The sequence below is a fragment of the Meleagris gallopavo genome, chromosome Z (assembly GCF_905368555.1).
Source record: "Meleagris gallopavo chromosome Z, MGAL_WU_HG_1.1, whole genome shotgun sequence".
Lineage (NCBI taxonomy): Eukaryota > Metazoa > Chordata > Aves > Galliformes > Phasianidae > Meleagris > Meleagris gallopavo.
In genome coordinates this window covers 41,017,393-41,038,490 of record NC_139435.1, presented here as the reverse complement: position 1 = coordinate 41,038,490, position 21,098 = coordinate 41,017,393, and positions in this window count along the sequence as shown.

Here is a 21,098-nt window from a genome sequence, read left to right as displayed (position 1 = left end):
TGGGCATGTGTATAGAAAATACTATATTATGTAATAAGTTTATGTTAAAATATTCAATAATCAGTGGCTGGAGGACAGAACGTAGCCCAAATTCTCTTGAAATGTAAACTGAAAAACAGCATATTTCATTACAATTACATTTAGAAAAATGCTTTGCCATGCCTAGCATTCTTAAAATAGAGAATGCATTCTTTACTACCATTTTCTCTTATGCTGTTGGGACCAGCACCTGGTAACAGTGGAGAAAGGAAGATAACAGATCGAAAAAGGAAAACACTGTTAAGACATGCCAGACATGATGACCTCATTCACCTTTTTCCCCCAGTTTCTTTCCTTGGGCCAGATCAGCTCTTACAATCTGCTGCTAAGGCACCTAGGACAACAAGAGGAAATTCCTCCAGGCTTTCCTCCAGCTGTGATTGCCTGATGACAGTGCCCCATTTTACCCAGAGATCAGTGCTGTGTACCAGCTCTGCATCTGAGATTGCTGTATGAATTACACCCTGAAGCAGACACTATCATACTGAGAAATATTCCAAGCAGAACAACTCTCTATTTCAGTGACATCAGTTGAAAAATAAATGTCATTGCAATTTATTAATCATAACATTGGCTCTCCATGAAATACAAAGTCATATTTCATGTCTCAGTGTTAATCTTTAAGATCCGCAAAAGAGTTGGCACAGATGGTCAAGGCAGTTTCTCCCTGATGGGAGTGAAGTCCTGAAACAGCTGCTTTCCACAGAAGCTATGAAAATGTCACTTTTGAGGCTGATGGTGGAAATGAGAAGAAAAGGGGGGCATTTTGACTGTAGAGTTGTCCTGACTCTAGGTGGGAAGGTCAGGAAGGCTGGGACCTTGCAATATTCAACACAAAACATGCATCCCCAACATGGCTTGCTGCATGGCTTGCTGCACAAATGGGAAGGAGAAAGGGCCTAATGGACACAGAAGCAGAAGTGAGAGCAGGGAACAGAGTTCAAGGAAAAAATGTAATTTACATTATTGTGGAAGATATATCTAGCCAGACTGAAAGATGGGAATCTAAATTTTATGTTATTTCTCTTTACTTGGGAAATCCTCAGGTTGATGTAGTCCTCTGGTACTCTTGTATCCACTGTTCTTCCACTGACAGCAAATAGTTTCTTGCCACTGTGTGAAGACACAGATATTTGTACTTTGTCCACTACTGAAGAGTTAAGCCCTTATTTTGTGCCTTAGGTGGAAAAAAAAAAAAGGACTCAGTGGCTTTTACTCATATGCATTTAATTACATATAAGAGAGTTGAAAAAATTTAATAAAGGAAAAATTTTGGATGAAAATCAAACACACCTAAAAAGTTCTGTGTCTTTAAGATCCTGAGGGAAAACAGGGATGTAAGATATTGTCATGACAAGAGGCATTTATGGCAAGTCAGAAACAAATACAGAAGTGCAGCACATAAGATCTCAGATTCACCAAGTAAATGCGTCCTCATAGTAAGTGAGTATTTGAATTCTTTAGGATAGGGACTGTGTCTTTGTTTTTGAACCAAAATACGGATATCTGATTTCTGATTTTCATATGAGGTGTTAAAGATTGCCATAATGCAAGTAATGAATAGCATTACTAACTCCTGAAAATGATTTTGAAGTCTTTCCTCATAGGAGAAGCATGATTTATGAAAAGGTTCATTGTCCATCTGTGGACAATCTACACATCTGGTTGTGATCAGAGATCAAATCATAGAATCATAGAATGGCTTGAGAAGGGACCTTAAAGAATCCAAGCTCCCTGCCATTGGCGGGATTGCAACCTCTAGATCATGCTGCCTAGTATCCTGTTCATTCTGGCCCTGAACATCTCCAGGGACTGATCATCCACAGATTCTCTAGGCAGCCTGTGCCTTTCTGCCCTCTGAGCAAAGAATTTCTTCCTAACGTCTAAGATAAATATCCCCTCTTTTAATTTAAAAACGTTCCTCCTTGTCCTATCACTGCCCTATCAACCTGTGTACAAGTTCAGGCTCCCTCCTGCTTATAAATTTCCCTCAAGAAGGCTGAAATGAGGTCTCCATCACGTCTTCCCTCCTCCAAGCTTAACAAGCCCAGCTCCATCAACCTTTGGTGCTTGTGGTGATGAAGATGCTCCAGCCCTTCAATCATCTTCATGACCCTCCTCTGAATGCACAATTCTAAATCCTTCTTTGCTGGGGGAATCAAGCCTGAACACAATACTACAGGTGAGCTTCACAAGGGCAAAGAAAAGGGGAATGGTCCCCTCTCTGTCCCTGCTGACCACCCTTCTTTTGATGTGGCCCAGGCTACTGTTGGCCTTCTGGGCTACAAGAGCACATTCTTGGCTCATGTCCAGTTTTTGTCCATAAGGACCCCCAAGTCCTTCTCCACAGAGCTACTGTCAATAGGTTCTTCTTCCAATTTGTAATAATAATTGAGATTGCTCTGACACAAGTGCAACACCTTGCACTTGGCCTTGTTGAACCTCTTCTGTTTCCCATGAGCCCATTTTTGAGACTATCCAGGTCCCTCTGGATGGTGCCTTTCCTTCTGTTGTATCAAGTGTACCACTCAGCTTGGTATCATCAGTGAACTTGCTGAGGGTACACTTGATCCCACTGCAATATAATGTCTAAGGATGCTGAAGATCACGAGACCCAAGACAGACCCCTGAGGGAGAATGCTCATGACTGGCCTCCATCTGGACACAGGGCCACTGGACATAGCCCCTTGGTTGTGACTGTTCAACTCATTATTCATCCCTTCAAATCCACATTTCTCCAATTTATACGTAAGTTTGTATTGTGAGACCATGTCAAAGGTCTTTAGATGCAACCTTCTTTTGACCACTGAAGCTGTCATTCCATCACAGAGCACAAATGAATTAGTCAGAGAAGCCATGCTGGCTGTCTTGGATCATCTCTTTGTCCCTCACATGCCTCAACATATCTTCTGGGAGGATGTGCTCCAGTGATCTTGCCGGGCATAGATGTGATGCTCACTAATCTATGGTTCCTAGGGTTTTCCTTCATTCTTTTCTTGAAAATGGAAGTGATATTTCTGTTTTTTTCAGTCACAAAGGACTTCACTTGACAGCAATGACTTTTCAAATATGATGGAGAGCGGGTTGGCAACTATATAAGCCAGCTCCTTCATGACTCTGTGACACGTGTCATTGGGCCTATAGACTGGTACATGTTCAACCTCAGTTGTGGACTTACTTTGCGATTACAGTGAGAGGGATTTTGCTTTCCTGATCCTCACCTGAAGATTCAGGGACATGAAATTGTGGGAAGCCTGACTATTAGTGAAGACTGAAGTAAAGAACTTGTTGACTTGTTGACTTCTCTGAAGTCTGTTGAAAACAGTTCTCAGATTTCATTTATCAGAGAGGGTTCACTAACTCTCCTTTGCCTGCCTCTTCTGACCAGTGTATCTGTAGAATCCATTCTTGTTATTTTTCATATCCCTCACCAATTTCAGTTCTATCTGTGCTTCGATTTTCTTTATTCCATCTCTGCATGCCTGGACAGCATTCCTGGATACTTCCCAAGCCACTCCCCCCTGCTTTCAAAACCTGAGCTTTTCCTTCTTTTCCCTCAGTTTGACCAGGAGACCTTTGCTTAACCATGTCAGTTTTGTATCTTAAGCTGTGGGACGGAGACCTCTTGTGCTCTCAGAAATGCGTACTTAAAGAGCTGCCAGCTCTGTTATATTCTGCTAACAAGCTATAACATATCCATTATAAATGAAACCTTTGTGAGTGTCACAGCTGACCTGATTATTTCAATATATGCAGTATGAAGTGATGTCTTAAATTTGTTTGGAAAGTAGCAAGGCAGATGCTGGCAGTTTGATACATGCTTTGCTTTTCATTCTACAAGTTACAGAGGAGGACATATATCTAGACCAGCCACTCCTGTTTTCAGTGCTGGGGTGTTGTGGTAGAGTGAATTAGAAGCGCGTCTGAAGATACAGAAGAGGTTAGGTCAGGAGGACTTTACTATAAAGAAGTCAACTTTGCCCCTTACTATCAGATCTAGATTTGAAAGACTCCAATTTGTGAATGGTGCAATGACAATATAAGTGGGTCAAAGAAGGGCAGCAAGGGTACAGAGCATCTTCCTAAGGGGCTGGGCTGTCACTAATGATGCTAGGGATACCTCATGGTCAGCAGAGCAGCTCTACTCCAGCATGGCCAGGCTCAGCCGAGGCTACAGATAGGATTCTGGCTATTTAGTTTAGACTTGTCTCACAGCTCTGCTATGTAAGGCTCTGGCTCTTAACAAGTGTGAGGACAAGGCTGTATGAATAAACAGAGTTAAAATTTGTTGAAAGCATACACCCACTCCATAGTGACAGAATCATGCCTCCAGTAAACAGATCCAGTTTCTTTTTTTTCAGTATCTTCTTGAAAGTAAGTTTTCCACTTCACTTCTCAATCCCAATCTCCCTACAGCATCTGAATAGCGTATAAAGCCTTGGATCAGTGTGTGAACCAGATTTCACTCCAGGCTTCTTCTCCTTCACACTAACGAGCAAGTTGCAGTTGCAGAAGCAAAGCTTATGTCTCCTTTTATAGAATATAAAGGGAAAAGCTCAGTGCAGTTGGTCATGTCTAGTGGGCAGGAGAAAAAGAAGAGGCAGAGCATTTGCAAGGTAAAAAAGATCCCAGATGAAGAGGGAATGCACTTCTCAATCCTTTTTTTCCAGCTTCCAGCTTCTCTCTTTTGTTTTTTAAATTAATTTTTGGCAGTAACATAACCCCTGGAATCCTGCCATTTACTGCTTTAAAATTTCTGTTGGAAAGAGGAAGGGAAGGAGGGAGAAAAGGAGGGAGGGAGAAAGTGAGCAGTAGGGGGAGTATGAAAGCCTGACAGAGTGCGTTGTACGTAACAAACACTTGTTCTGCAAAAATAATCTGCAATTTATTTTTATGATGAGTCTGTTTTTGTGTCAGGTTCTGTGGGAGAGAGAGACTGTTCAGCAAGAAATACTGGCTATTTCAGTATAGCAGCAGGACAGCTAAGCAGAACTTAATGTACTGGTATTTTGTGGAGTTTCCTTAATAGAAGGCTGTCTGTAACATGATCGTTCCTTAAATCTTTAAAGCATGAAATGTTTATAGCTGAAAAGATGCAACCATGGCAACACAGATATATTAAAATAAAGGAAAGATTCTTCTTGTTTTAGTTTGAGTGGTTTCACAGACGCCAAGGAAGGGGCACTGCATCCTTGCTATGACCCAGCAAGATGCTTACCTAGTCTGCAATTTCTTCCAGTGGTGATCCAGGCCCCTACCTTGTTTCATTCCTGTTCCTTGGATCAGCTGGAATGCAGACAGGCTCTCCCCACTCGCCTCTTTGGCATTCCACAAAGCCTGTCCTTCACATCCAGCAGCTTCACCAGCTGTTGCCTGTGCCCCCACCTTGCTCTTTCTCCAGCCTTGAACTTCCTCCTTGAAAATAATTCCCTTGCAATTAATACTGACAGATGTGGACTTCCTCTTTATTGTTTTCTGTTGTTACTGATTCATTTGGCATTTCCCTCAGTTGCTTTCAGCTGAGTCTTGGATTGGCCTGGCTTTCATCCAGATCTTTGGAGAGAAAATGCAGCATTTACCTTCATGAAGCACCATATAACAAGATTTGTGTCCTCTAGCCCATATTTTGGGAGGGAAGAGGAAGAAGGAGAAAAAACTGAGGCCAAAAGTTCTTCTTCTGTAAAGAATATGGATACTTCTGTCTAAATATATTACACCATACATATCCTGATATTCTCAAGCAGGATGTCTTAAAATTGAAGCTGACAGTTTGTATATGCTTGGTACAGAGTTGTTTTTGAAGGGACAAATGTGTAAAAGAAAACGTGAAAAAAATGTGGGTGAAATATAAAAGAAACTGGTGTTTTCATTAATTCCTCTAAATGACCACCTAGTTTTAAAATTTAAATACCTCCTGCAGTGTTGGAATGCTGTAGCAACAACATTGTCCTGTTGCACAAGATCTACTAAAATGACACCAATGAGATGCAAAAGTAAAATGTACACTTCAAACTCTCTCACAGACAGGGGAAGGAGACCACCACAAGCTGTTGCACTGTACAGCCTCCTGCTCAAAGCAGGCTCCACCACACCCAGACAGCTCAGTTATGCTGTCTGCAGAAGTCAAAGGGAACCGTTTTTGAGGTGAGAGCTGAAATGTACTTTCGAATTGCACCAGTTTTCTGTTGAGGTGTATCAGTGAATAGATATGGAAGAATAACTTGCAAAGGGCAAAAACACATCATGGCTCATCTTTCTTGTGTCTCTGTTTCAGATGCTACAGAAAGCACAGCAGTCAGTGTTGATTGTGGTGATCGAAGTCTTCTGCAGTTCACATGAGCTTTCTGGAGTGTGTCTGACTGCCGTCAGGCAGCATGACACGGGAGGAGCAGGTCAGCAGAGTGAGACTGACCTCGTGCTTCAGAGCTTCTGCTTTGGAAAAGATGAAGTAGAGGCATATAGGGACCTCCTAGGGCACATCTCCTGGGACAGTTTCACCTCGAAAGAAGCCAGCTGGTGCCCAAAGGGGCTGCCCTTGACAAGCGAATAATGGGGAGGAAAGAGGGAGCATTCTCCTGGCCTGCCTAAAACACTAACCTAGGAGACAGTAATGTTTTTAACTGAACAGGCACTGAGCAAGGAGTCCAAGGACAGAAGGATACATATCTTGTGCCCATCCCTGTGGTACCCCATCCTGTCAGAACCTGGCCGCTCTATGCTGCTGAGCCCATCCTTGCAGTGCCTCCAAGAGACGTCTCATCCTCAGTGAAAAATGGCATTTGCCTCTTTTCACATGTGTGCAGCTTCCACCTTATCTGTGAAGCATTTTTTAAATTCCCAGCATTGTAGCATTTTCTCTTGCTCTCCCAGGCATCTCACATAACCATATGTCTCCCTGCCATGTGCTGTTAAGCAACTATTTACTGTATGTCTGAAGAAAAGTCTGGAATAACTTTAATTTTCTATTTAAAAAGCAGCTGCTGGTTTCAGCAATTGTCCTGAAGAATGCTTTATAGTTGATCTGTGCTGTGATGTGTAATGTTACTGAGGACAGGATAAGCCAGATTTGATGTCTTTGGATAAGTATTATACTGTATTGTGAGACATTTCCAGACTTTCTTCTATGGCAGAAAGAAAGTACATGTCACTGGAGAAGGCAAGGCCTTCAATTAAGTTCACCAAGTGTGTATTTAAATTTTAGGATCGTATCAGGTGTGCCTCATAAAATCAAATATTTAGGGTTTTTTTACATGGTTCAGTTAAGGGATTAGAAAATACTGGCATTATTAAAACAGGCAAGAAAACATTTATTAGTCTGTCAAAAAGTATTACAGCCTCAGATAAATCCACTGTAGCTCTGACCCAGATACTACTTTGCTGTAATTCAAAGTGATTGCAAGGACTGTGGAGCAACAGAAGAGCTAGGAGATAGCTATCTTGCTAGAGTGAAAGCACAAGCTGGCATTTCTCCTTCAGAAAGAGATGGAACATGCACACATTGGGAATGCTATTCTTCAGTTACCCACATCATGCATGACATGATGATATTAGGGTTTCCTTCTGATGCTTTGATTTTGTCATTGCTCTAGTAAGGTCAACACAAACATGTCGATTCACATCAGCTGAAAATAGGGACCTGAAGTACAAAAACTGATACTGGCTTAAAATGCTCTTTCAAAAATATTTGGTATAAAAGGAAAAATACTGATGAAAGAACTTTTGCTGCAAGCAGAGGTTTCCGGAGCAAAAGCTCTAGAAAATAAATACTATTTTTCCCCTGTTTTTTAAAATGTAATATTGATGAATAAAATTTATTAACTACACCTTAACAAATATTCTTCAGAACACTTATGTCTTGTTATGAAGGATATCTTTTAAAGAAGGAAAGAATATGATGATTGACTTAACTGATAGTATTACTTCCTTCTACTGTATAATGTTACGCTGCTAACATTGGGAGCGAAAATCAGTATATGTGCATTTTTTCATATACTTTTAGATTGCTTAATCTGCTTTACACAAGTATACACAAGAGAAGGAGGAAGAGTGAAGAGGAAACGAGATATGTGTGAAAGGTTTAATGTAATAGAAGTAATCTTGATATTCTGGTAGATTACTTCTAGAGCATAGAGATGTTTTAAACACATATGCTTGAGAAGTTGCTATTGCCATGTGCAGTCAAATTTTACTACTCAGTGCTTCTGTGACTTGAAAATGTTTTTTGTTGTCTGGGGAGGAAAAGGGCTGGGGAAGGATGCTTTTACGTTTAATGAAGAATGAAGAAATTAAAGAAAATAACAAAGCAAAAGCGGTCACTGAGAAGGAACTGAATAAATAAAACCTTTAATGCCTCTATTTCTTATCTGCTATGTTTCTCAAAATGATGTGAACTATTATAAAGAGCTTTTTCAGAAGTTTTGGCAACCCAAGTCATTTAGTCTGGATCTGCAGATATTCTGGAAATCAAACTCCTAAAAATTTTTTTTTAGTACTTTGGTGAGTGTTAAGTTTCACTTGAATGATATACAATTCAGCAGCACTGACTGCACAGATGTTCTCTTGGAGGCACACTGAAGTCATGCAGGTAGCACTGTGATAGTGGCTACAGAAAACCTAGCTCTCTGAGGGTACTGATTGTTTGATATGTCCAAACAAGACCATTTGAAATCTGGGAAACTGATTATTCTCATAGAAGCCTATAACTGATTTTGTCCAAGATACTTGTACTGATTTGAGCTAAAATTCAACACGTTTTTGTTGCCTATATTCCAGATTTGGCTGTACATGGTCAAACGTGGTTTACTGTTATGATTTTACAATTTTTTGTTATTGGTATTCCACATCATAATATCATGTAGTGCACTGGGAATTAAAGAGTTAATGCCCTAGTTCCGTGGATCGTGGATATTTCTATTTCTGCTTTTTTGTTCAGAAGGAAAGATAAAACTGTTCTCAAGTCATGAGGCTGTCCCTTTTTTCTTTTAATGCTCATCTCTGCATGTATACTCCCTAGCCATCTCACCCTCAGCATTAGAGTAAGGCCTTTGGTTTTGGACACACTCTCATTTTATTCCATTTATTAGCCTCAATTCCAATTATATTGTGTTTTTTTATATTGTGATTTCATATTTAGTAAATTAACTTTCCTCCTCAGATCATTGACGCTGTACTGTTTTTAGGCCCAACTCCCTACTCTTTCCTCTTTTCCCCCTTTCCCCTTTCCTGGGGCCATGGGTACCCCTGCCCCATTTAGTCATGAAACCAGGCCTAACCAGTCTACAAACTGTTGACATTTACCTTTCTTTCAGTGATGGGTATTTACAAGGAATAAAAATCTATTTGTTGTCTATAATCTTCTGACCTATCTAATATTCAGTAAGGCTCTTTTAAGTGTATAACATATGCAGAACAAGAAAATGTTCTGACTTCAATGTTTAAAACTTACCTTTGTCCACTAAGAAAGCAGTTAAAACATATCATACCTCTTCCCTCAAATTATTGTTATATTAAATCTTTGACTGCTGGGAGCATTCATATTAAAAAAGGGAAAAGTTTACAATATAGTAAGTAATAGCTTCACTGGGATACAGAGAACATTTTAAACTAAATAAATAGTTAACTTAATTTTTGCACACTCTGGAAAGGATATTTAAACTGTTTTGACATGTCCAGACGCTTGTTTTAGATTCATAGTCTTTCCAGACATTACTCAATCCACCTGACATTGGAGAAGTAGGATTTGTCACCAGTTCCTCATCTAATGTGTTTTTGTGCTGAATTCAGAAACTCCTAACTCTAGTTCTAACTTGTTCATACTAAAAATATTCTTTTTCCAGAACCCAGTCTATGCCAGTAGATTTTACTTGAGGGAGAATGTGCAACTTGGTACAAGTGGGAGAGGTTGTGAGTAGAGCCATTAGGGAATCCCTCTATCAGTGTAAACTTAATGTAGCCACTCCTAATCACCCTGCCAAGATGGTTATTATTGCTTCAGATATTTACAGCTTTTTCATTGATAAGAAACAATTTTCCATGCTGGTTTAGGGGAACTCATTAGACGCTATTAATGAGTCATGATTGCATTCCTGTTGTCCTGCAAAACTGAGCAACTGTGGTGTTTTCATAAATGATATTTAGAGATATTTAATTTGAACCTGTTAAAGACAGCTTCTAATTTCCAGGACATCAGATCCTGTCTGTTTTCTCAGATGTGTTATGTGGGATTATAGAGCTGCAGCATGGCTGAAGCAAGCAGCAACTCTGAAGGTTGTCCTCTCCAGTCCCCTCTGCTTAAGCAGGGTCAGCCAGAGCAGGCTACTCAGGGTCATATCCAGATGGATTTAGATTATCTCCAAGATGGAGATGTTACAGTCTCTCTGGGCAGCATGTGCGAGTACTTGATCACCTTCATGGTAAGGAAGGTTTTGTTAATTTTAAGTTAAATTTCTTTTGTTCTAGCTTGTGCTTGCTGCCTCTTGAACTCATCACTGGACACCACTGAACTCCATTTCCTTGATTTCTACCTTCAGGTGTCTGTTTGCATCGATAAATACCCCTGAACTACCACTTATCCAGATTTGTCCTGTTCCCTCTCAGGATTCTGTGCTCTACCTCGACCATCATCTGTTTGCTGCAGACAATGCTGCTCACAACTTTTACATTCCCAACCAGTTTTTTTTTTATGGGTATCAAACTCAACGGAGCATCTCCATCTGTCACCTCTTCAATCAGAATCTGTCAGAAAATTGTCATGAGTGTGCTCCAGAAACTCCCTGGATTGTTTACACCCTACTGCATCACTCTTCTGAACAGTATTGATGGGATTGAATTTCCCATGAAGACAAAGGCCTTTTCCCAAAAGTTTCTCCAAAGGGACCTCACCTATCTGTTTCTCATATGAAGGTCTGCAGCAGGCCTTCATTATAATGCTGCCCTTTGATTTTCAACCTAATCCTAACCTATAAATTCCCAGCTGGGTTGAGATATGTCCCCAGATCCCAAGATATTAACTGCCAGCCCTCACTGCCATAGCCACTATGTCCCAAACTGCCCAAATCTGTTCACACCAGTAGTCCACTCATATGAACTATTTGTCATGTGAGCTATCCAGCTGTGAAAGATGCATCTCCATGACTCCAACCTGACTGTAGCTTTGCAAGCCACACAAAGGCCCTGCCTCCTCCTGCTTCTTCACTATGGGACACATGTACGTACAGATGCTTCAGAATGCCCCATCAATATGGAAAACTGCAATTGCTTGCCCTATCATGCAATCCTCTCTGTGTATTTGCAGGTAACACAAAGTTACATTTTACTGGGGAAACCATGGTCATAGCATATGTTATCAGGTTAAGGTAAACTCTACATATCTTGTTAGTATCCAACATGAAACTGCAGTTTGCACTTCTGTGGGCATATTATGGCAACTTCTCAACAAAGGGGAATGCAAAAAATCCATTACTTCATCAACAAAAGAATATGACAGTCCCGCTACAGATTGTTATGCTGTAAAATCCTGCTGGCTGGGTAGATTTTAACTTCATTTCTGCTACTGCAGGAAAATATTCTGTGAATGTATGGGCATATGCTGAAAGAGGTATTGAATTTCCCTCAAAAAACTGTATCAACATAAAAGTGATGTATGCACTATCAACATTCAACATGTGGTTTCTGGCTTTTTCAGATGTAGGATTTCACAGTGTCTCCTTCCCTCTGTTTCCAACACAGATTTCCTTATTTCTTTTCATCCTCTGAATGAAGAGACTTTAGAATTTGAAGCTGTAAAATAAACATACATAATAAGTGATATCCTTATCCCCTGCTCTCTCTGAAACAAAATGTTGTATACAGTATTTCATCTTTTCACGGATTGAAAATGTCCCTTCCAGTTTACTCTCCTTAGTCCTCCTTTATATATGTAACTACCACCTGCTAAGGCAGAGAAAAGATAACTTCCTTCTCCAAGAACAAAAACATCTTTTTTTTTTTTTCTTTTTATTTTTCCTTCCAGGAAACCAAAATAAATGCATTGCTATAGTCTGAGCTATTTCAGTAGGCTCATTCTGTGGCTGTGATGAACCACTGCTGTGCTGATGGTGAGACTCATATCCACTCCAGGACAAGGCAGAGTGTGTGACTAGCAGTGACAGCAAAATCTGCCAGAGGACACATTCCTAGTGATGATGACTGTTAAGGGGCAGTATCTGCTTCTGGACTATCTGAGGAAATGTCCCTTGCTTTGTTGACAAGAGGGTTATATGGAGCTGAGACTTGAGTAAATGGTAAAGCAATTGGAAGTGTAGGCGTGTTGGGATTGCTGCCATTGTTTTAATTTGGCTTTTGTTACTGCCAATTCTTCTCATTCACAGTCAGCACTATGGCTGCCAGCCACTGCTTCTGGTAAATGCTTCCGATCAAGGCTGGTATCAGCAAGTATGCTGTCTATAGCCTTTATGAAATATTTCCAAAAATGTGTTAACCTGGATAGAGGGGTAATAATGGTTCAAAAATGCAGAAATAGTCTGAATATCAGACTGAAAAACAAAAGGCTGTTGCAACCTGCTAATTCATTCATCTCAGCAAAAGCTGCTCAAAGGAAAGGATGAAGCCTTTCTGCAGGGTGCATTAGAACTTTGCTTTAAAATATATGTTTAGCAGTGGATCAGTCCCCTGCCTGGCTCTCACTATCATAGTACAGAAGGCCTCTGTTGTTGTACCACAAGACAGTGAGGTGCACCATGTGCTGAGGGTCTGGTAAAGATGAGGAAGATGTTAGAAAGGCATGTTGGGCATCCACCAGTACTGTATTATCACCTGCAATTGGCTCACATTTTGTTTTTTGAACAGGAAGGTAGTGCCATCAGGCTGTGTCTGCAGAAAGCCAGGAGGATGAGCAGGGAGGACAGGAGATGCCCCTGCCCTTAGGGATGCCACACCAATGATGTGTGAACAAAATTGGCACCTCACTCACCAGGTGGGCAAATTCCTTCCTGAACTTGGGAAGAAGGTGCTCTTGGGTCAAGGGCAGTAGAGTTCCCCAGGAGCGGCCTTCATAGCAGTGTTAACAGACTCCAGGACAAGTCATGTAACATTTCCCGATGAAAATATAGAAGCTTCTCTCCAAGGACATGAAGGAAAAAATAAAAGTTTGTACAGGGGAAATCCAGATCCTTCCTGAAATGAAAGGAACAGGCCTTGACAACAGGAAGGTCTTCAGCTACAAACTGCAGAAGCCCAGAGAATGCTTGTCCTGTTTTTCCAGGCTACTGCTGGCACCTGTACTTGGCCAGAGTTGGAGAAACGGTACTGGGACAGAATCATCAATCTTTCTCACTGCATTCATATAGTCTGAGTCCGAGTGACCTTATACTTACAGAGGAGACGTGTGGCTGCTGTTACACAAACAGGTTATTGCTCACTGTGCTTATCTCTAGCTCCTGTCCTAGTGCATCCATAATCCCAACCAGCATACACATAGCTTCTGTAAGTCTGGAGGATGCTGGGCACAGTGGTTCATACTTCAGTATGAATCCACCGGTGTCACTGAACAGCCACAGGGACAGCCACAGGGATAGAGGAGCCCCTGTTTCCAGTTCAGTCTCCTCTTCTTGCTGAGCTGCATTCCATGAAGTAATTGTTTCCTCCCACCATGAAAACTCAGATCCTGGAGAAAAACACAGCAGCTTGCATCTCATTATTATGAAGGACAAGGCTTTCAAGCATACAAATCCAGTCCAGCCACTGCCATTAATCCAGCAAAGCATGGATTACTTCTCTCTCCTATCTCCCACATACTCATGTTTATTCCTGCTGGATGGCATGTTGCCAGGGCTCCGAGGTGTGTGGCAAGATGGGGACAGATAAAGGATAAAGGAAAAAAAACTACAACGAGATTCAGCAAACAGAGACATCTTGTCACTTCATCCACTTGCACCTCTTTTATTCCTTGATTGGTTTCAAAAAACAGCTTCCTACCTCCTCTTCCCTTGTCTAAGTAACTCCTATGGATTCAAAGGGACACACTCCGATGATCTTCAGCACAGGGCAACATAAGGAAAGTAAGACTCACAGAAAGACTGTAAATATTTTTATTAATGGAAAATGAGAGATCCATCTTCCTTTTATTTGTCTCATTTCTATTATGGAAATGTACTGCAGTGTGTTTCACTATTTTCATCAGAAAATCCTCAAGAACCTGCATAAGACTGTTGCGATCAACACCTATTTCACCATCACACTGGATAACCCATCAACCTGTTCTATAAAGCAGTCATGCTCAAATGAGCGTATACCACCAACGTGGCAAAAGCTGCTGGAAGGCAATATCTTTATCCTTCTGTTATAAATAGACAACTGAGACATAGAGATGTTCACTTGAGAAAGGGCTTTTATCCTGTTATCCTGGGGTTCTGTGCCAGAAGCTCCAACAAAGGACCACAGAATCACAGAATCACAGAATCACAGAATTGTAGGGGTTGGAAGGGACCTCTAGAGATCATCGAGACCAACCCCCCTGCCAAAGCAGGTTCCCTACACCAGGTCGCACAGGTAGGCGTCCAGGCGAGACTTGAATATCTCCAGAGAAGGAGACTCCACAACCTCCCTGGGCAGCCTGTTCCAGTGCTCCGTCACCCTCACCGTGAAGAAGTTCTTACGCACATTTGTGCGAAACTTCCTGTGCTGCATCTTATGTCCGTTTCCCCTCGTCCTGTCTCCACGTACCACTGAAAAGAGACTGGCCTCACCGCTATGGCCGCCACACCTCAGATATTTATAGACCTGGATCAGGTCCCCTCTCAGTCGTCTTTTCTCAAGGCTAAACAGACCCAGTTCACTTAGCCTTTCTTCATAGGGGAGATGCTCCAGGCCCTTCACCATCTTTGTGGCCCTCCGCTGGACTCTTTCCAAGAGATCCCTGTCTTTTTTGTACTGGGGAGCCCAGAACTGGACACAGTACTCCAGATGAGGCCTTACCAGGGCAGAGTAGAGGGGGAGGATCACCTCCCTCGACCTGCTGGACACGCTCTTCTTAATGCACCCCAGAATGCCATTGGCCTTTTTGGCCACGAGGGCACACTGCTGGCTCATGGCCAACCTGTCATCCACCAGGACGCCCAGGTCCCTCTCTGCAGAGCTCCTCTCCAGCAGCTCATCCCCCAGCCTGTATTGGTGCATGCAATTATTCCTCCCTAAGTGTAAGACCCTACACTTGCTTGTGTTGAACCTCATCCGGTTTCTTACTGCCCAGCTCTCCAGCCTGTCCAGGTCTCGCTGAATGGCAGCACAGCCTTCAGGCGTGTCAGCCAATCCTCCCAACTTCGTATCATCAGCAAACTTGCTGAGGGTGGCCACTATCCCCTCATCAAGGTCATTGATGAAGATGTTGAACAAGACCGGACCCAGCACAGACCCCTGGGGGACACCACTGGTTACAGGTCTCCAGCCAGACTCTGCACCACCAACGACGACCCTCTGCGCTCTGCCAGTCAGCCAGTTCTCAACCCACCTCACTGTCCACTCGTCTATCCCACACTTCCTCAGCTTTGTTATAAGGATGTCGTGGGAGACAGTATCAAACGCCTTTCTAAAATCAAGGTAGATTACATCTACCGCTCTTCCCCCATCCACCCAGCATGTGACAGCATCATAGAAGGCCACCAAGTTGGTCGAGCACGACCTCCCCTTGGTGAACCCATGCTGACTACTCCTGATAACCTCCTTTTCTCCCAGTTGTCTGGAGATGGTATCCAGCACAAGCTGTTCCATCACCTTTCCAGGGACGGAGGTGAGGCTGACAGGCCTATAATTACCCGGATCTTCCTTCTTGCCCTTTTTGAAGACCGGAGTGACATTGGCTATCCTCCAGTCTTCAGGGACCTCCCCTGTTGTCCAGGACCTCTCAAAAATGATGGAGAGCGGTTCGGCAATGACCTCCGCCAGCTCCCTCAGCACACGTGGATGCACCCCATCAGGTCCCATGGACTTGTGGACCTTAGTACTGCCTAGGCGCTCACGCACGTCCTCTTTCCTGACTAAAGGGAAGTCTCCCATTCCCCAGACCCTCTCACTAACCTCCAGGGTGTGGGATTCCTGCAGGGGAGCCTTTTCACTGAAGACAGAAGTAAAGAAGGCATTCAGTATCTCTGCCTTCTCAGCATCCCCCGTTACGAGGACCCCCCCCTCACTTAGTAAGGGGCCCACATTCTCCCTAGTTTTCCTTTTGCTATTAACATACTTGAAGAAGCCTTTTTTATTATCCTTTATCACTTTAGCTAGATTCAATTCCAGACGGGCTTTAGCCTTCCTCGTTGCATCCCTGCAGGCCCTGACTACATTCCTATATTCTTCCCAAGTGATCAGACCCTTTTTCCACATTTCATGGACCTTCTTCTTTCCTTTGAGCTTGCGCATGAGCTCCTTGCTCATCCACACAGGTCTCCTGCCACCTTTTCCCGATTTCTTGCTCACAGGGACGCACCGATCCTGAGCTTGGAAGAAGAGCTGTTTAAATGCTGACCAGCTCTCAGAGGCCCCCTTACCTTCTAACACCCGAGCCCACGGGATAGCTCCAAGTAGGTCCCGGAAGAGATCGAAGTTGGCTCTCCTAAAGTCCAGGGTAGCAATCCTACTTATTGCTTTGCTTCTTCCGCTCAGGATCTTGAACTCCACCATCTCATGATCACTACAACCCAAACTGCCCCCTACCTTTACTTCCTTAACAAGTCCATCCCTGTTGGTGAAAATAAGGTCCAGTAACACCCCTCCCCCGCGTCGGTTCCTCCACCACCTGCATCAGAAAGTTGTCTTCAACACACTGCAAGAACCGTCTGGACCGTGCGTGCCTGGCTATGTTGGTCATCCAGCAAATATCTGGATAATTGAAGTCCCCCATAACCTTTCTGTCTCACATGGAAGCAGTTGCCTTCTCTTCTCTGGCGGAGTTGCCCCCCAGTCCCCAGACTATGAGTGTCTGGTGGCCCTGGTGCCTATGGTGTGGACACACTGGGGACTACCTGAACTACGTTTCCTCAAGAACAGACATATGACCCAGGACCATGAGCAAATGCCGCAATGGCTTCACATCCTTGCGCACCTGCAGATTCACCATCTGCAATACATACGGGTTGTAATTATGCATAATTTAAATAACCTCAGCTAGTCATTTCACTTTTACACTGCCTGTAGTACATCCTCCCACCCAACTGAAAAAAATTTCCTCGGTAGCAGAAACCCGAATGATTATCACTGAGAGAGCATTAAGACACTCAGTTGCCTTTGGTAGAGTAAACTCTTCAGAGACATGAGTAAGTAGAAGACAGCTACATGGCAGATGTTTATATATATGCACACACACACATATACACACACTCTCCCTCTCTAATTTCTTGACACATGGAGAGCAGCAACACATGCAGCACACTTTGTATTGTACATCAACTTCAAACATAGCCCAAATCAGCCATGGAAATGGCAGCAATTATGGTAAGCTGAAACCAAACAAACTGCAGCAACCTAATAGTTTCAATGGCAGAAAAAAGATCCCACATCGCCCAGCTGGAGGAGCTGATAGGAAGACAAACCTCAAGGCAGCTTATGGTTTCCCGGCTGTCATCAACTAGAAGCTTGGATACTTGATATAATGAATAATCAGTGTTTGAACTGATGGAAGTGACCTTAAAATATGCTAGGGAGATAGAAATTTTCACATTATGCACTGGGCAGTGGAAACTGTGGTTTGAATACATTTGCATGGTAAATGCTTTTATTACAGGGTGGAATTAAAGCAGGGTAAAAATAAAGGCAGAAGTTGCTACATGACCGAAGTAAGAATTTAAATATGGAACCACAGAGAGAGCTCTCTAGATGACAACAGTAGTTTAAGCAGATGTGCATTGTAAGCCAACCCTATCCTGAACTAGTGCAAAGAAAGCCTTTAAACAGCCACATAAGCTGGTAAGAAGCAGGAGAGAAAGTATTCAGATGGCAACTGGCTAAAGGCATTAAAGTTGTCTTAGCATTCTCCCTGAGGAGATGTCACTGCTGTCTGATACATCAACAGGAATGGCCATCTGCACCTCACCTCTGCTTCAACTGTCACCTTATGTCATCTCATCTTCACCTCACCTCCATCTTACCTCCACTTGGACCCCTACCTCACCTCCATTTCCACCTCACCTCCCTCACCACCTCTACAACACTGTCATTTCAGTCTCCACCTCCACCTCATCTCTGCCTCACCTCACTTTCACTAGCTTCCTCATTCCTATGGCTCAGTGCTGTGTCAGGGATAGTTGGCAGCTTTCAATAGCCACTCTCTAGGCTCTGCAAAGGCTGTGAGAATATACCCCAGGAGGAGCCCAGGGTGCCTTTCTTCAGGGCTGAAAGGAGGGAGTCACTTGGCTTTCCAGGCTCTCTCTGGATCTGCTGCAGGCATCCAGCCTTTGAGGGACCTGGCAGAACAGTGCTCACCTTCTGCCAAGATTTCTGTGAAGTTGTATTCCTGGGTTGCTTTGTCCTTTTTAGCTGACCTGGTCACGGTCCAAAAGTCAGGCTTTGGAGGAATGAACTGAACACCCGGTTGTTACAACAAGGACAGTTAGCATCCAACAGAGACTTTTCTATAATTGCAGAGGCAAAATAAACGAAGTACTGGCTTGGAAAAAGAAAAGGCTTTTTTTTTCATGCACCTCTGCTCTCCTTCCCAGAACTGCTGCTTTTTAATTAAAAAAAGATCTCTTGGGAAATAGGTAAAATGGACAGCTTTTTGCTGTGAGACCACCACTTGCTTTCCCCTCTTCTGCCTCCTTAGTTTAGGTTAAATTTAAAGGAAATAACTTGAGGTTTGGAAACAAATATCTCTAGAGAACAACTTGGCTGTATGGTGTGGCATGAAGCCAATAGCTATAGAGATCGTCTAACTTGAACTGAGGCAGGTTGAAAAAAAAAAAGCCAGAGAAACTGAATCAACCCTTTTCTATAGGCATTGCAATTGACCTGATTTTCTTCTGCTTTGTGCTCTGTGAGATAGTGTGTATCTGCACCAAAAGAGTCTAGATAACCATAGCCAGTGTTTTTAAGGTTTTCTTCATGTTGCCTGCAGGCTCAAGACACAGCTGCCCACAGTGTGCCCTGCTACTTGCTGTCTGTTTGGATATCTCTTCGTCCTGCAATTTGGGCAGTTTTACTACTCAAGCAAAAAGGGAATGTATGTTCTGCATTGAGCATGAAGCTGACGAGTATGCAGTTCGCACTTCCAAAAGTGATGATCCAAAGCAACATGTTTTTGTTCCTGGCTGCTCTTTACCATCACTTTACATCACTTTACATGGATAGAGAGGACTCCTTTCTTGTGACTGGCAAGGAATAATGAACCTAGAAGAGCTCTGTACTCACAAGACAAGACACAGTGCTTTGCAGAGACATACTTAAGCAGAACAGTAGGGCTCCTTTTTCTCTTCTTTCTATCACCACAAATGCACTGCACCATCATCAAAATGTTTCTGATCCTTACCTAGCAGTAACATTAGAGCCTGTGATGTGGGACAGGGAAGGAGAGAACGTGAGGCCCTTTTTCAATCCACAGACCACAGCAGAAGCCATTGCACCAGCAGAAAACCACACTGCTCCATCTCTGCTCTTCCAGCCTGACCAGTCTTGGTTGGGTTAAAAATCCAACTTGGACTTTTGACTCATCAGACAGCCCTCTTTAACGTGGGAGCATCTCTCCCTTGGTGGTGGTGATGGATTTGAGTAGGACCACAGATGCTTGGCAAATGGGCTGCATTCATGCTTGCCAATCCTGTTGTTGAATTAGGCTGAAGTAAGATTTTCATACTGCAGTAGCGAAGGACCTGATTCATAGGAAGACTCTGAACTGTCCAATCCACAAGGCCAATCTAACCGGTAAATTTAAAGAATGAAAAATACATTAGGAACAGGAAATGAAGAATAAATGCAAGTGAAATTCCCCTGGTTTGTCTTAACAGCTTTGTTATACTTCTGTGCTGTTGCTCTTGACTTACAATGTACAAGATCTTACTTTGTCAGAAATAAGGTGGACATTCACTGTAGATAAGAGAACAGACATCTATATTTTCCTCACTTTGATAAGCTCATCCACTCAAGCATTCTGTGTCTGTCAAGTTGGGAAAAAAAGTCATAATCCTAGCAGAAGCCTTCATGCCAACCCCAAGATCTCTGTAAAGAGAAGAATGCAAAATCCTCTATATGTTTATGGTAGACAAGCGTAAAAAGACAAGCAGCTTTCTTCTTGTCCCACCTTCTTAATCCAGAGGAACAGAACTTCAGATGATTTTTCCAGGAGGATACTGTGCTGAAGAAGGCAGCGTGTGATGCTGGGGAAGCTAAACACTCGTTATCTTAATAATGCACCAACCCAGCCTGGAACATTTACAAAAGTAGATTCAGTCTTTGGAAAAACCACAGAACAGACAAAAGTATATGTGCTCATCTTTCAATATAGTCAAAGGAGACAAGCCATTGCGAGCCTTCTTTAGAAGCACTCTTTTTCTCTGTAAAATAAAATGCTCCAATACTGGTGAAGAGGTCCCATGAAAGTCAATAGTTGCCAGAATACTATTTTTGGAAAGGAAAGCCTGTTTCTCACTTTGCTGAAATCTCATGTTTTCACAGAAATTGTCAATTTGGCAAGTCTTTTGTGAATGAAGTACTCTCTCCCTTCTCCCTTACCCCCTTCCCCCCCCCTCCCCCCGCCTTTTTTGCCATGAAATATCAATATCAACTAACCAGATGGTAGTTCATTTTTACTGTATAAGTTCATTTTAAAAATTAAGAAATTAACACAATTTAAAAGTTGAATCTGGTAATAAATAAAGTAACTGATATATGCAACCTCCCAGCACAGGCAGCACCACCTTTCATACTGAATTACCCATTAGCTCATAAGCCTTTTAGAAAGACTTCAAAAGTACACACAGGTATCTAAACATTTTTCTTTCTCTTCTTCTTTCTTTCTTTCTTCTTTCTTTTTCTTTCTTTCTTCTTTTCTTTCTTTCTTTCTTTCTTTCTTTCTTTCTTTC